Below are 17,240 nucleotides of genomic sequence, written 5' to 3'. Positions count from 1 at the left end.
TCCATCTTTCCATCTATAGCCTCAGACAGACATTGTAGCCTGATAGTCTATTGCCAGAGATAATTTTTACTCTGCTTTGTAGTGATGAAGGAATAGTCTTGTTCATCAAAGAAAGAATACGAGTGATTCAGATCTATTCCACTGGCAAAGGAAAACTTAAATGAGAAGAAACAGAGAACACAGAAGACTAAATCTCGGATTTCTCCAATGTAAAGAAACAGAAAACCAAAGGTCTTTGTTGCTGAAAGTACAGTCTTTGCTAACAGGGAGCTCTTTCTTCAAGATGGAGAAGAATTTGTCTAGCTTAGAGCTGGCCAAACAGACAGCAAAGACCTAGGATAAAGGGCATCATTAACTTCAGATCCTGGGCAAACAAAGGGATTTCTTAGAACATCTATGATTCTTGCCATAGAAGCAGAATTCTAGCCTGCCTTACCAGCTATTGTACATATTTTTAGCTCTGGCTTAAGAAACATGCCTTTATTTCATTTCATCCCACTTGCTGGCTACAGAAAGGACATTAGTCCTGGAATTCTTCTCATCCCATCTCGTCTAATCACTTCTTTATACAAGCCTTCCTCCCCCACTATTGGAGTGTTAGACACTCGAACCATTCAGTTTCAGCCCAGGTGGGAGTTCCCAAAGATTTGTATTCCTTATAAACTTTATTTTTAGGGGACTATTTTAGCAAGGCATTGGTCTATGAACTTAGTATATAAACCAAAATAGGCAATTTATAAGACTCATAAGGATATCATACTAAAATAGAGGGAGGCTAAAATAAATAAACTACTAACTAAATATAATATATGTAGGACTTATAAGAGCTGAGGAGAAAAAGGGACAGGATAAAAGGATGTAAAATGCCAATTTAATGGTAGTGGGATGGATGGAATAATTACTATTTCATACAGAGTGGTCTGAGAAGGCCTCTTTTTATAAAGTAATTAAGATTCCAAGACCCAGAATTACATTTCTTGGATATGAATCTCAAATCCATCACTAAATAGTCTTATGAATCTTGGATTTTTTTTTTCAGATTTTAGTATCTTACTTTAAAGAGTTGAATATAAAGTAATATCAGCTAAATAAAGTTACTCTAAGTATTAAATGAGATGATATATGCCCAGCACTTAGAAAAGGGGCCTAGCATACATTAAATACTCCACAAATACTATTATTGTTATTACTATTAGATCAAATCCAACTGCCCACTCCTCAAAAATCTTAAAGAATATAACACATCATTTCATAAGAGTTTGAAAATATTTAGAGAAAAAGTGACTTGAGGCAATTTGATAAGCATCTATTATCTAGTAACCTTTGGTTTTCTTTTTCATTAAGGATATAATACAGTAAAAATATTCTTTATGTTGGAAGGAAAACATCCATACAATCTAAGGTATAATATGTAGCACGATCCCACTCCCATGGAAAAGAAATAGGGAAATTAGTTGAAAGAGAAAAGAAATGAAATGCTCCACATTAGGGACACTTCATTTACTAAGTTCCATACATGAATTTCAGGTCTCAAATTAATAGGCATTCTCAGTGGTCTCTTGTGAGTTATCCACCCCCTCCCACCCCAACCACCTGCTGAGGAAAAGAAGCAAAGTCATGATTTTTTTATATGAGTGATTAGAATATACAATCTTGTTTCCTTACCTTCCATCAAGGAGGGAATTCCAACGGACTGCCTCTTTCATCTATAATGTACTTGAGTCAATTTACTATCAAGCAGGAAAGAAGGCAGGAAATTAATAATCACCTGCTTCTTGGTTAAATTTATAAGCCCACTTTCTGTCCTGGTGAATATTCACTTAGCTCTAATTGAATCAGTACTTAAATACCACAACTGGTCAGAAAGAAATCTTTGGAGAGATTTTTCCACACCCATGATTAAAATATTTTCTGTTTTAACTACAGCCAAAGTATGTCATGGTTTCCTCCTACTGTAACAAATGTATAAGGTAGAAATATAAGTGATTTAAGGACAGTTGGAAGTGAAAAAGATCTTTTCCATTATTCTCATTTGCTAATCTGTTTTGAAACACAAAATGTAAATCCACATGGGGATGCTTAATATAAAACAATGAAAAATGAATGAAATGAATTTTTCATTATGTTTTTCAAACTAGCATAATGTACAAAGAAGCAAGTTTTGTGCTATACTAAAAACAAATCAAAAGACCACTAGAAAATTAAAATAAAACAAGAGTAGAATTATTTTTAAAAATGCAATTTAAAGTCACATAAAATGTCAATTAGTTGTTTTTGACTGAAGTAAACAGATTCCAGACGCACTAAATCTATTCTTTTGTATAAAAGAATTAGGAAACTCCTTACATATAGGACATTTGAATGTTGTTATAATTTAAAAGAGAAAAATAATAGTTATTCCACTCAGTCAGGAAGTAATATGTAACACTATGTTTCTCTATCAGTTATTAGCAACATGATCTATATCATACTCTCTAAATGTATGGAAACCACTTTCATTACCATTATTAAATTATAATATTGATAATATTTATTGAGGCCAATAGTATACTACATAATACTTTATCAAGAGTGGATTTATCCTTCTATATCTAACAAGTTTTTAAAGAAGCCTTGCCAAAATTTCTTTCCACAACAAAATGCTCTCAAATCTGCTTCCATGGAAATCCTGATCTGGCCAGTAATCCATCAAAGATCAAAGCAAAAGAATCCTACAAAGAACCTGATCTGTACAAGCTTGGACAGGGTGGAAGGATCTGTGACCTCTGAGGCTGAACAGAGCCTCTGAAACCAATAGCTTTAGACTTTGAAGTTGCATGGCTTGTTGAAATTAAAAAAAAAAAAAAAAAAAAGAGAGAACCAGCTTATTGCAGAATTGGAGAAGGCAGAGCAGGAGAAAGAAGAATAAATATATCTCCCTAACTTTGAATTGGTGAGGTTCCCTAGTAAGGGAGAAATTATCTCAATTTGGGAATAATTTTCTATTAGATAGCTTCCTTTTAGCAGCAGGTATGAGCACCTTCTCTTATATCTTATCCTATCACCATACAATGAAACACAGGAGACTTGTTGAGCCATGTCTTAGAGAGTCCTAAACTCGCCTTGGGAGGTAATAATTCAAGCAATTCTTGGCAATAAAGAAAGCAACTGTTCAGTGCATCCAACTTGTTTATTTTTAGCAATTACATATAGCTCAACCAAAAAAAAGGAAGGATGAGAATAAAGGATAGAGAACCAGAAATTATATTTTTATGGAAATATAGTACAGGACACTCCACTAAATAGGCATAGAATAGGTTCCAGTGGACTAGAGCACTTCAACTTTACAGATATCTCTTACACATTATTTCATTTCACTAGCTGCAAGTAAATCCTATTAGAAAGAATGAACATATCAACAAAAAAATGATATGAAAGATATCCAAGATGTATTAAAAGAAAGTCTGTTTATTAGTGATCATATACAGCAATAACCTAGCTAACTACACATGGAAACTATTAGCTGTAATCAACAATTATCTCTGGGAGTGAGATTATGGAAAATCTTCAAATTTCTGGATTATGTTTTCTGTGTTCATTTTGTAATATGAGGGTTATTTTGATATTCAGGAAAAATATTCCTTTAATTTAATAAGAACAACATTTATAATAAAGTAATGACTTGCCAACAACTCTACCTTATAGAATACAGAGAAAAAGGAAGTTAACTTCTGTTCTGAGTGATACAGAGCTAGCTAGGCCAGTGAAAGTGAGGTGATTGCTTTCTCGGTCTCCTATTCCCTCTCTTCCTCATTTTGATTTTCTGACTTAATTTTTTTCCACAGGATTTTTCCATACTATATTATTAATGTGACTTAATATTTATTCCTATCTTAGAATCAGAGTTATTCAATGATGCATTCCTGAACACAGCTCTAACACAGAAGCCACCAAGAATTTAAATTCTGGTTTTGAAATTCTATGCCAATAAGTTTTTCCTCTAGTCTACATTATGAAATAAAACGTGTTACTTTAAAGTTATTATATTCAAGTAAGGGAGTTTGGGATATAGTTAAATCTATTTAAATCTGATTTCAAAAAATCACAGGAAAAAAAAATGGTAGGCCTAATCCAATGTTTTAGAGAAGCTACTGCAAGAGTTCTGAAAGACTTAGAAAATTAACATGTGATAATACAACTGGGCTAGGTCTTAATGAAGAAGAAATCAGGAATTCATTGAAAATGAACTCCACAACAGGATTCAAAAGGATAGGAACCTTTAGGAATGAAGAGAAATGGTTGCCTGGATTATAAAAATGGTAATAGGAAAACTAAATCTCAAAATGAATTAAGCTGGTGAATAATGCTAACTATAACAATTGGCAATTTGGTAATTTCAAAATAGGAACTACCAGGCAAAGAACTGATGCTTGATGAAGTGCAAATGGTATAATATAGTCAAATACTATTTTTGTTCATATCATTTGTCAAGAAAATGATCTTCAGACCGGAAAATATAGAGCAATAATTGAGGTCCAATTAAGTGGATAAATTACTTTTAAACCTATCTAAATGAGTTCAGATACAGATGAGTTGCATTCCAGGGTCCTGAAAAAAACTTATAAATGTGATTGTTGGCAGATAGGCAAATTTAAAAAGTATTTTATTTATTTTATTTTATTTCATTTCATTTCATTTTTTTAAATTTTATTTATTTATTTCACAGAGAGAAACAGTGAACAGTGAGAGAGGGAACACAAGCAGAGGGAGTGGGAGAGGGAGAAGTAGCTTCCCACCAAGCAAGGAGCCTAATGCGGGGCTCAGTGCAGGGCTCCAGCCCAGGACCCTGGGATCATGACCTGAGTCAAAGGCAGCCACTTAATGGCTGAGCTACCGAGACACCCCTAAAAAGTATTCTATATGAGGATATTTTCTAAAACATGAAAAATCTGGGATGAAATAGTGTTGGCCAGAGAACTTGTAACTGACAATGAAAATGTCAAAAAGCATGATGTATGAGTATTTAGAATAGCAAGGAATAATATGTAATACCAAAATGTTTGTGTCATGATTAGCTTACTAGATTTTTTGGTAATGGAACTAGACTTATAGAAAATTATATAAATACCGTATATACAGAGTTAAGAAGCCATTTAACAACATATTTCATGAGATTCTTACAGAAAATGCTTGAGAGGAATGCTTTGATAATGATGTAGTTAGGTAGATTTACAGTTGTTAATAAATCCTTATCTTAAGGGTCTTGATAAAAGGATAGGTGACAACCTGGAAAAAAATTATCTAGTGTTGTGGTGTATAACTTCACTTCTAAGTCTGTGTGAACTTATCCTTCTACCAGTCAACATTTTCTAGATGAGTTACATAAGGATATTAACCCAATGATGATTATGCTAAATTTACATATGACCCTAATTTGGAAGAACTAATAATGAGAATGATAGAACAAATCTAATGATGATACTTAATCAGTGAATGTAATTCCTGCACCTTGGTCTATTAATAAACTATAAAAGTAGAGAACAGCTGAGACTTGGTATATATGTGTATGGAATACATACATGTATATGTAATTGTAGGGAACTTTTTTTTCTTTTTTTTTTTTTGCATTCCCCAAATGCATTTACTCTCCATCTAAAAGCATCATGGTTTTCCATCAAAGAATGAGTTTGCTCAGCTGTTAGGCCAATATCTGATGCTTGATGTTTGACCCCATTTTCAGACCCCAGGATGTGAGCATGTGATCAGGGCAGACAGTGAGAAAGCTGTATCTCTGTAGGCACAGAGACTGGTACAGAGGTAGGAATGTAGCACAGATGGATGAACCAAATCATCTCTAAGACTTCTGCCAGAAGCTGTGAGAAGAAGATACTACTGAGGTTGTTAAGCTATAGGATTACACCTGGAACTTCTGGCAGCTGTTTTAGTTCCGATGGGAAGAACTTACCAGAAGATCATGCCCACATAAAGGAAAGCCAAAGTGGGAGTTGATGAGTCATGGATTCCTAATGGCATTGTTTTAAACTAGGATCTAGACATGCCTAAAGCCAGAGACCATATTTAGAGTGTTATTTACAGTTCTGAATCATGTGTTCCAAATGTAAGTAAATACAAACTGAAGAACAAGATATAGTGAATTCAGTCATCTTATGACAGGTTTAACCAGCTAATTGCTAAAATTTGCTTCCCAACCTTAAATATTATTTCAAAAATTATTAAAATTTATTATCATAAAATGTCTACTTAAACCCTCTTCTTATATTAAGAACTGGATTTGCTCCTCCAAGAAATTCTGATGAAGCACTTAATTTGTTAGTTTAAAAGACTCAATTATTTCATTAAATAAACTACTACTGTGTGATAAATATGTATCAAAAATATCTTAATTCAACTAACATGTCTTTGTGGTATTACTATAAGTGATAAAATGATTGTACATGTCAAAATAAACTCAAGAAGTTTTAAAAGAAAATTCAGTAAGATTATTAAATATCCACTTCAAACTCCTTTATTTACAAAAATATACAAAAATGATAGGGTACTCAGTAATTTGAAAGAATAAGTGTAATAAAGTACTACAATGATTTAAAAAAATGCTTTTAAATCAAGAAAAGAAAAAAGTTAACCAAGAAAGAGAAAAAGTCCCTTACCTAAAACAAAAATGGATCATGCATCAAAATTAGCTATAGAAAACAATTATTGCTAAACTTTATTTTTTTGTTCCCATCAGTTGATGGGCTCACATATTGATAAAATATTTTTTGAAAGCAATGTGATAAATTTATAAAAGTCCAGAATATATGATCATATTCTTTGACTTGGTTATCACACCACTTAAATTTAATCCTGAAGAAAATCAACAATACAGAAAGATATTTGTTGCAGAATTATTTATAGTATTGAAAATGCACAAAAACTATTCAGAAAGAGAAAATATATTTACAATTTTTTTAATTTATACAATCAGATGCTATATAACCATTAAAGCCATAGTCATGGTTTGGGAGTCAAGAGGCTGAGACTACTTCAGCTAGCAGGAGATCAGCTAGATAGCTTATCTAAAGATTGCAAACACCTACAAATCCAACAAGAGATTGAAGAGAAGAAGAATAGCAATTCTAGAAACAGAAAAGCAGCCACTTTCTGAAAGGGAGGACTGGTGCAAAAGTGAATCCAAAGCGACGGGAAGAGAGACCGCGGGGGAAGGGGCTGGCTCCCGGCAAGCAGCAGAGCAATGGAGCACAAAAACAGGACTTTTAAAAGTCTGTTCCGCTGAGGGACATTGCTCCAGAGGCCAAACCAGGGTGAAGCCCACGCAGGGTCAGCGTGGCCTCAGGTCCCGCAGGGTCACAGAAGGATCCGGGGTGTCTGAGTGTCGCAGAGCTTACAGGTTTTAGAACGGGGAAGCCGGCTACAGAGACAGAGCCAAGGAGTGAGCTCATAGCTCGGGGACACCTTGAACCGGTAGCAGGCTTGGTAAACTCGGAGTGCGGCTGGAGGCCAGGGAGACATGAGTAAATGGGCGCTGTTCTCTGAGGGTGCACTGACGAGGAGGGCCCCAAGCTCTCGGCTCCTCTGGGCTGGAGCCAAGAGGCCACTATTTTTCATTCCTGTCCTCTGGAACTCTATGGAAAGCACTCAGAGAACAAAAGCTCCCTAAAGCAAACCAGAGTGGATTAATCAGCCCAGCCCCTGATAAGGGCAGTGCAATTCTGCCTGGGGCAAAGACACTTGAGAATCACTACAACAGGCCCCTCACCAAGAAGATCAACAAGAAATCCAGCCAGAACCAAGTTCACCTACCAAGGAGTGCAGTTTCAATACCAAGGAGAGCAGCAGAAACCCAGAGGAGGAGAAAGCAAAGCACAGAATTCGTGGCATTCTCCCCATGATTCTTTAGGCTTATAATTTAATTTTTTCTTCTTTTTCAATTTTTTTCTCTTCTTCTACTAAATTTTTTTAACTTTTACCCTTTCTTTTTTAATGTTTTTTAAACTAGTTTATCTAATATATATATTTTTTTTCTTTATTCATTTTCTTGTTTAAATTGTTTCTTATCTTTTTCATTTTTTTTTCTTTCTGAAACTCTTTTTACCCCCTTTCTCCCCCCTCACGATTTGGGATCTCTTCTGATTTGGTTAAAGCATATTATCCTGGGGTTGTTGCCACCCTTTTAGTATTTTACTTGCTCCTTCATATACTCTTATCTGGACAAAATGACAAGGCGGAAAAATTCAACACAAAAAAAGGCACAAGAGGCAGTACCAAAGGCTTTGGACCCAATCAATACAGACATTGGTAATATGTCAGATCTAGAGTTCAGAATGACGATTCTCAAGGTTCTAGCCGGGCTTGAAAAAGGCATGGAATATATTAGGGAAACCCTCTTGGGAGATATAAAAGCCCTTTCTGGAGAAATAAAAGAACTAAAATCTAACCAAGTTGAAATAAAAAAAGCTATTAATGAGGTGCAATCAAAAATGGAGGCTCTCACTGCTAGGATAAATGAGGCAGAAGAAAGAATTAGTGATATAGAAGACCAAATGACAAAGAAGAAAGAAGCTGAGCAAAAGAAGGACAAATAGCTACTGGACCATGAGGGGAGAATTCGAGATATAAGTGACACTGTAAGACGAAACAACATTAGAATAATTGGGATTCCAGAAGAAGAAGAAAGAGAGAGAGGAGCAGAAGGTATATTGGAAAGAATTATTGGAGAGAATTTCCCCAATATGGCAAAGGGAACAAGCATCAAAATTAAGGAGGTGCAGAGAACCCCCCTCAAAATCAATAAAAATAGGCCCACACCCCATCACCTAATAGTGAAATTTACAAGTCTTAGTGACAAAGAGAAAATCCTGAAAGCATCCCTGGAAAAGAAGTCTGTAACATACAATGGTAAAAATATTAGATTGGCAGCAGACTTATCCATAGAGACCTGGCAAGCCAGAAAGAACTGGTATGATATATTCAGAGCACTAAATGAGAAAAACATGAAGCCAAGAATACTATATCCAGTTAGGCTATCATTGAAAATAGAAGGAGAGATTAAAAGCTTCGAGGACAAACAAAAACTGAAAGAATTTGCAAACACCAAACCAGCTCTACAGGAAATATTGAAAAGGGTCCTCTATGCAAAGAGAGAGCCTAAAAGTAGTAGATCAGAAAGGAACAGAGATCAATACAGTAACAGTTACCTTACAGGAAATACAATGGCATTAAATTCATATCCCTCAATAATTACCCTGAATGTTAATGGACTAAATGTTCCAATCAAAAGACATAGGGTATCAGAATGGATAAAAAAACAAAACCCATCTATATGTTGCCTCCAAGAAACTCATTTTAAGCCCGAAGACACCTCCAGATTTAAAGTGAGGGGGTGGAAAAGAATTTACCATGCTAATGGACATCAGAAGAAAGCAGGAGTGGCAATGCTAATATCAGATCAATTAGATTTTAAGCCAAAGACTATAATAAGAGATGAGGAAGGACACTATATCATACTCAAAGGATCTTTCCAACAAGAAGATCTAACAATTTTAAATATCTATGCCCCTAAGGTGGGAGCAGCCAACTATATAAACCAATTAATAATAAAATCAAAGACATATACCAACAATAATACAATAATAGTAGGGGACTTTAACATTCCCCTCACTTAAATGGGCAGATCATCCAAACAAAAGATCAACAAGGAAATAAAAGCCTTAAATGACAAACTGGACCAGATGGACATCACAGATATATTCAGAACATTTCATCCCAAAGCAACAGAATACATATTCTTCTCTAGTGCACATGGAACATTCTCCAGAATAGATCACATCCTTGGTCCTAAATCAGGCCTCAACCGGTATCAAAAGATTGGGATCATTCCCTGCATATTTTCAGACCACAATGCTCTGAAGCTAGAACTCAATCACAAGAGGAAATTTGAAAAGAGCCCAAATACATCGAGACTAAACAGCATCCTTCTAAAGAATGAATGGGTCAATCAGGAAATTAAAGAAGAATTGAAAAAATTCATGGAAACAAATGATAATGAAAACACAACGGTTCAAAATCTGTGGGACACAATAAAGGCAGTCCTAAGAGGAAAGTATATAGCGGTTCAAGCCTTTCTCAAGAAACAAAAAAGGTCTCAGGTACACAACTAACCCTACACCTAAAGGAGCTGGAGAAAGAACAAGAAAGAAACCCTAAACCCAGCAGGAGAAGAGAAATCATAAAGATCAGAGCAGAAATCAATGAAATAGAACAACAACAAAAAAAACCAATAGAACAAATCAACGAAACTAGGAGCTGGTTCTTTGAAAGAATTAATAAGATTGATCAACCCCTGGCCAGACTGATCAAAAAGAAAAGAGAAAGGACCCAAATAAATAAAATCATGAATGAAAGAGGAGAGATCACAACTAACACCAAAGAAATACAGACAATTATAAGAACATACTATAAGCAACACTATGCCAACAAATTTGACAATCTGGAAGAAATGAATGCATTCCTAGAGACATATAAATTACCACAACTGAACCAGGAAGAAATAGAAAGCCCTAACAGATGCATAACCAGTAAGGAGATTGAAACAATCATCAAAAATCTCCAAACAAACAAAAGCCCAGGGCCAGACCGCTTACCGGGGGAATTCTACCAAACATTTAAAGAAGAACTAATTCCTATTCTCCTGAAACTGTTCCAAAAAATAGAAATGGAAGGAAAACTTCCAAACTCATTTTATGAGGCCAGCATCACCTTGATCCCAAAACCAGACAAGGATCCCATCAAAAAAGAGAACTAGAGACCAATATCCTTGATGAACACAGATGCAAAAATTCTCACTAAAATACTAGCCAATAGGATTCAACAGTACATTAAAAGGATTATTCACCACGACCAAGTGGGATTTATTCCAGGGCTGCAAGGTTGGTTCAACATCTGCAAATCAATCAATGTGATACAACACATTAATAAAAGAGAGAACAAGAACCATATGATATTCTCAATAGATGCTGAAAAAACATTTGACAAAGTTCAGCATCCCTTCCTGATCATAACTCTTCAAAGAGCAAGGATAGAGGGCACATACCTCAGTATCATCAAAGCCATCTATGAAAAACCCACCACAAATATCATTCTCAATGGACAAAAACTGAAAGCTTTTCTGCTAAGGTCAGGAAAACGGCAGGGATGTCCATTATCACCACTGCCTTTCAACATAGTACTAGAAGTCCTAGCCTCAGCAATCAGACAACAAAAGGAAATCAAAGGCATTCAAATCGTCAAAGAAGAAGTCAAACTATCACTCTTTGCAGATAATATGATACTATAGGTGGAAAACGCAAAAGACTCCACTCCAAAACTGCTAGAACTTGTACAGGAATTCAGTAAAGTGTCAGGATATAAAATCAATGCACAGAAATCAGTTGCATTTCTCTATACCAATAACAAGGTAGAAGAAAGAGAAATCAAGGAGTCAATCCCATTTACAATTGCACCCCAAACTATAAGATACTTAGGAAACTTAATCAAACCTAAAACTATAAGATACTTAGGAAACCTAACCAAACCTAACCAAAGAGGCTAAGAATCTATACTCAGAAAACTATAAGGTACTCATGACAGAAATTGAGGAAGACACAAAGAAATGGAAAAATGTTCCATGCTCCTGGATTGGAAGAACAAATATTGTGAAAATGTCTATGCTACCTAAAGCAATCTACACATTTAATGCAATTCCTATCAAAGTACCATCCATTTTCTTCAAAGAAATGGAACAAATAATCCTAAAATTTATATGGAACCCGAAAAGACCTTGAATAGCCAAAGGAATATTGAAAAAGAAAGCCAAAGTTGGTGGCATCACAATTCCGAAATTCAAGCTCTATTACAAAGTGTCATCATCAAGACAGCATGGTACTGGCACAAAAACAGAAATATAGATCAATGGAACAGAATAAAGAGCCCAGAAATAGACCCTCAACTCTATAGTCAACTAATCTTCGACAAAGCAGGAAAGAATGTCCAATGGAAAAAGGACAGCCTCTTCAATAAATGCTGTTGAGAGAATTGGACAGCCACATGCAGTAAAATGAAATCGGACCATTTCCTTACACCACACATGAAAATAGACTCAAAATGGATGAAGGACCTCAATGTCAGAAAGGAATCCATCAAAATCCTTGAGGAGAACACAGGCAGCAACCTCTTCGACCTCAGCCACAGCAACATCTTCCTAGGAACATTGCCAAAGGCAAGGGAAGTAAGGGCAAAAATGAACTATTGGGATTTTTATCAAGATCAAAAGCTTTTGCACAGCAAAGGAAACAGTCAACAAAACCAAAAGACAACTGACAGAATGGGAGAAGATATTTGCAAATGACATATCAGATAAAGGGCCAGTGCCCAAAATTTATAAAGAACTTAGCAAACTCAACACCCAAAGAACAAATAATCCAATCAAGAAATGGGCAGAGGACATGAACAGACATTTCTGCAAAGAAGACATCCAGATGGCCAACAGACACATGAAAAAGTGCTCCATATCACTTGGCATCAGGGAAATACAAATCAAAACCACAATGAGATACCACCTCATATCAGTCAGAATGGCTAAAATTATCAAGTCTGGAAATGACAGATGCTGGCGACGATATCGAGAAAGGGGAACCCTCCTACACTGTTGGTGGGAATGCATACTGGTGCAACCACTCTGGAAAACAGGATGGAGGTTCCTCAAAACGTTGGAAATAGAACTACCTTATGACCCAGCAATTGCACTAGTGGGTATTTACCCTAAAGATACAAACGTCGTGATCCGAAGGGGCACATGCATCCGAATGTTTATAGCAGCAACATCCACAATAGCCAAACTATGGAAAGAACCTAGATGTCCATCAACAGATGAATGGATAAAGAAGATGTGGTATATATACACAATGGAATACTATCCAGGCATCAAAAAAATGAAATCTTGCCATTTGTGATGACATGGATGGAACTAGAGGGTATCATGCTTAGCGAAATAAGTCAATTGGAGAATGACAACTATCATATGATCTCCCTGATATGAGGAAGTGGAGATGCAACATGGGGGGTTAAGTGGGTAGGAGAAGAATAAATGAAACAAGATGGGATTGGGAGGGAAACAAACCATAAGTGACTTTTAATCTCACAAAACAAACTGAGGGTTGCTGGGGGGAGGGGGTTGGGAGAAGGGGGTGGGGTTATGGACCTTGGGGAGGGTATGTGCTATGGTGAGTGCTGTGAAGTGTGTAAACCTGGAAATTCACAGACCTGTACCCCGGCAATAAAAATATATTATATGTTTATTAAAAAAAAAAAGTCATAGTCCTCAAAAAACAAAGATAAACATAACTAAATTTAAAAAAATAATGTGTTTGTTATGACTCAAAATTTTGTTAAAAATTCAATTTTTTAAGCATTTTAAATGGTTGTAAATAAATAAAGCATATTTTTTTTTGAGTATATGTGGTTTTGTTTTGCAAATAATATTGTCAGAAATTAAGAAAATTCCCCTATCCTAAACATAGAATTTGATGAAATTCCTGAAATCTACTTGAACCTCTTCCAGGCCATACATCAGAAAATACATAGTTACTATCATGACTTCTAATTAGTTTTGTCTTGTTCTGAATTTTATATAAATGGAATAGTGCACTCTTTTGTCTGGTACACTCAATAATATATTCGTGAAATGTATCCATGTTGTATGTGAAGTTGCAATTTTCAATAAAGCATTTTCTTCATTTTGTTGCATTTCACTGTGAATGCACCAGAGTACATTTTTATCAGTCTACTATTGCTGAACATTTGAGTAGTTTACAGTTTTAGTTATCACTGATAGTGCTGCTATGAAGGTCCTCAATGTTCAGGTTTTGCAGAGGATGTATATATGCATTTCTGTGAGTTATAGTTTATAGAAGTGGACATACAGAATCATAGAGCATGGCTATGATCAGCTTTACTAAATACTGCTAATAAGTTTCAAAGTCTTTTCACCAATTTATACTACCATTCTTGTTTCTCTACATGTTTGTCAAGATTTGACATTCTTCCTCTTTTTTATTTTTTTTCTCTCCAGCCATTGTGGTGAGCCTGTAGAAGTATGGTTTGGTTTGGTTTGGTTTTAATTAGCATATTTTTGGTGTTTAGTGAAATATGATTGTATGTGATTTTAATTTTCTTCCTTATACTGTTTTGTAATTTTAAATATCTCTAGTATGAACAAGTATGAGTCCAATAATTAGAAATAAAACTTTCCAAATGTGCATGTATTGCTTTATACCATATTTCTGAAATCAACTATTACCTATACACTTCATTTCAGAAATAAGGTTGCAACCAGAGAAGTACAATTACCTTTTAATTTCACACTTATGTGGAATATAAGGGATAGCACCAAGGATCATAGAGGAAAGAAAGGAAAAGTGAATGGGAAGAAATCAGAAAGGGGGACAAACCATGAGAAACTCTTGACCCTGGGAAACAAACTAAGGGTTGCAGAAAGGGAGGGGAGTGGGAGAGTGGGGTAAGTGGGCAATGGGCATTAAGGAGGGCATGGGATATGACATGATGAGCACTGGGTGTTATATGCAACTAATGAGCCATTGAACACTACATCAAAAACTAATGACGTTGGCTAATTGAATTTTAAAAAAAATGAAAAAAATAAGATTGCATTCACAATTCTTATTGCATAATAAATATATAGCTTAGAACGGAATAACAATTCTTATTGCATAATAAATATATAGCTTAGAACGGAATATTTGAATTTGGAAATGCCAGTTAAGATGATTTGTTCAAAATTTTTACTCATTATTTGAAGGTTTAGGCTTGTTATAGTTTATTTCTTATGGCAGAAAGAAATAAAGAAGTAGAGTGAATGTTTTCCTCCTACTAACCCAACTTAAACTATGGCTCTTGGTATAATGTTAAAGGTATATTCCAGTGCATACCTTTTGCAGTTTATGTATTTTACTATAGGCATATATAACCAATTCAAAGAAAAAAATATGCTTTTTAAATGAATAAATATTATAAACTATTACAAAATGTCCATACAGTTTATAATATTAAATGTTCTTCAATGATTTCAACTACAAAAAACTTGTTTTGCATATAATATAATCAAACTTTAGACGAAATATCTCCCTGGCAAATGCCTCCATATGCCTAGGTAATGCTGAGCCACACTAGTCCTAAATCATCTGGGTTCTAATGCTTTTCACTAACAAAGATCTCCGGCTGACTGAGTCATTCACAGAATGATGGGAGAGAGCTGACTCTTCCACCTTCCTAAATCATGGACATATTTGGCTAAAAAGCTGTCATTATTTTATACTTTCCCTCAAAGTACAGAATGCTGTTTTCAGTAAGATACCAAGTTTTCATAGGTTGGGAGGTGAGGAGAAAGTAAAAGCAAGGAGATGTATTCATTTTCTTCATGGATATATAACTATAAAACTTGTTAGGAGAAAGATGGAAATTGTTTTTAGTGTAGAAAAGCTGTTTCTGAGAAATACAGTGAAACAAGCTCTATTCACTGCAAAGGACACACCAAAATGTCAGCAAGTATAAACGCATATTCACAAAACTTAAATTAGTGGGTCTATTTCCTATTACAAATTACCTTTATCTTTCTTATGCCTAAAAGAAGATCCTTCAGTGGAGATATTTCCTCTTATCCTTCAGAACGGCACTTTGGAGACATGAGAAGAGATTTTTTTTTTTTAATGGTGGGGGTTACTTGCTTAAAGAAAAGCATCAATTTGTGTAGAAGGATGTCTGATACTTAAGTTATGAAGCAAATGAGAAGCTTATGAAACATTTTTCATATAAATCATAAGAACATTTTAGAATCTAAATCTGACTTAAGAAGGTAAACGTGTTGTCATACGGAGTTTTGAATGACATTATTAAATGTTGTAAACTGAAGATTAACTTTCCTTAGTATAAATTTGCTTATATTTGAACAGCAAAGATTCTAAATAATCCCTTAAAAGACTGGGCAGAAGTCAGCAGCTTGTATAAGCTTTTTACCCTTCTTTAATGTGAAAGTAAACTGCAAAAGCCATTATATCTAAGAAAAGGGTAATCAAGAAAAATATCATTAAAGTGTATTTGAGATTAACTGTTACATGAAAGAGCTCATCTGATACCTTACACAAGTAACTGGATTTTGTCTTCCAGTGTATGCTGATTGACGGTCAGAACAGACTGAATTGTATTTTTGTAAGGCTCTTCAACAGGCAGCCAAATAAATAGCTTTTCCCCCGCTGCATGGTTTGCTGTTTGCTTAAGCAAAAATCCAATTTCTGGAGAGGACTCCACAAGGGCTAAATTCCCTGCCATTTACAAGTGTCCCATTAGAGTAGCTTTCTATATGGAAATAACATTCCAAGACAAGGAGAGAAACGTTAGGTCTGAGGTCTGCTGTTCCTGATGTGTTTTATTATTTCTTTTTCATTTGAAGAGTAGAGCTGTTCTCCCAGGAGAAAGAAGGAGAAAGAGAGAGTCCTGTTTGAATACAAATGTCTCAAGAAAGTGGAGCTTCTTTTAAAGTGAAATCTCTCTCTCTCTCTCTTTTTTTTTTTTTTTTTTTTTTTTTTTTTTTTTTTTCGGTATGCATCAAGGACAAGGGTAGAACGGACAGCTTCACACTCAAGCTGCCTCTCATTAAAAGATTTTTTTAATTAAGAATTCAAAGGAAAAAAATCCAAGTGGAATAGCATATATTAGAGATGGTGAAGCTTAGGTTTGGTTACTGTTTCCTTTAGAACATCTAGAAGAAGCTTTAATTTGAAGACAGTAACTATTAAAATGAGACAATTGTATGGCTAGTTTATAGGATGACATATAAAGGCCTGGTAGTTTTGGGATACCTTTTTTCAAGAAGGTGATAGAAATACATTTTAACAAAGGTTCATAAATTTTCACTATGTTTTAACTATCAAAATTAATGGTATTGCTATTAATAAAATGCTAATTGATTATCTTAAAATAAATTATTGGGGTATAAAATTTCTGGCGTGGATTCAAATGTCTAATCTAATACATATTTTAATTGATTTATAGTTCTTGCAAACAAATAGCCATGCACCTTTATATTAGCAACTTCTATTTAATTTTCAGTTTAAAGAAATGAACACAGATTTAATAATATAATATGGTTATTCCAAGTGAATTTACAAAACAAACTCACAGAAGGTGTTTTA

This window comes from Mustela lutreola, chromosome 5, assembly GCF_030435805.1.
Source record: "Mustela lutreola isolate mMusLut2 chromosome 5, mMusLut2.pri, whole genome shotgun sequence".
Classification (NCBI taxonomy): Eukaryota; Metazoa; Chordata; class Mammalia; order Carnivora; family Mustelidae; genus Mustela; species Mustela lutreola.
The sequence above is the reverse complement of the archived record's forward strand: the minus strand, read 5'-3'. Positions refer to the sequence as shown.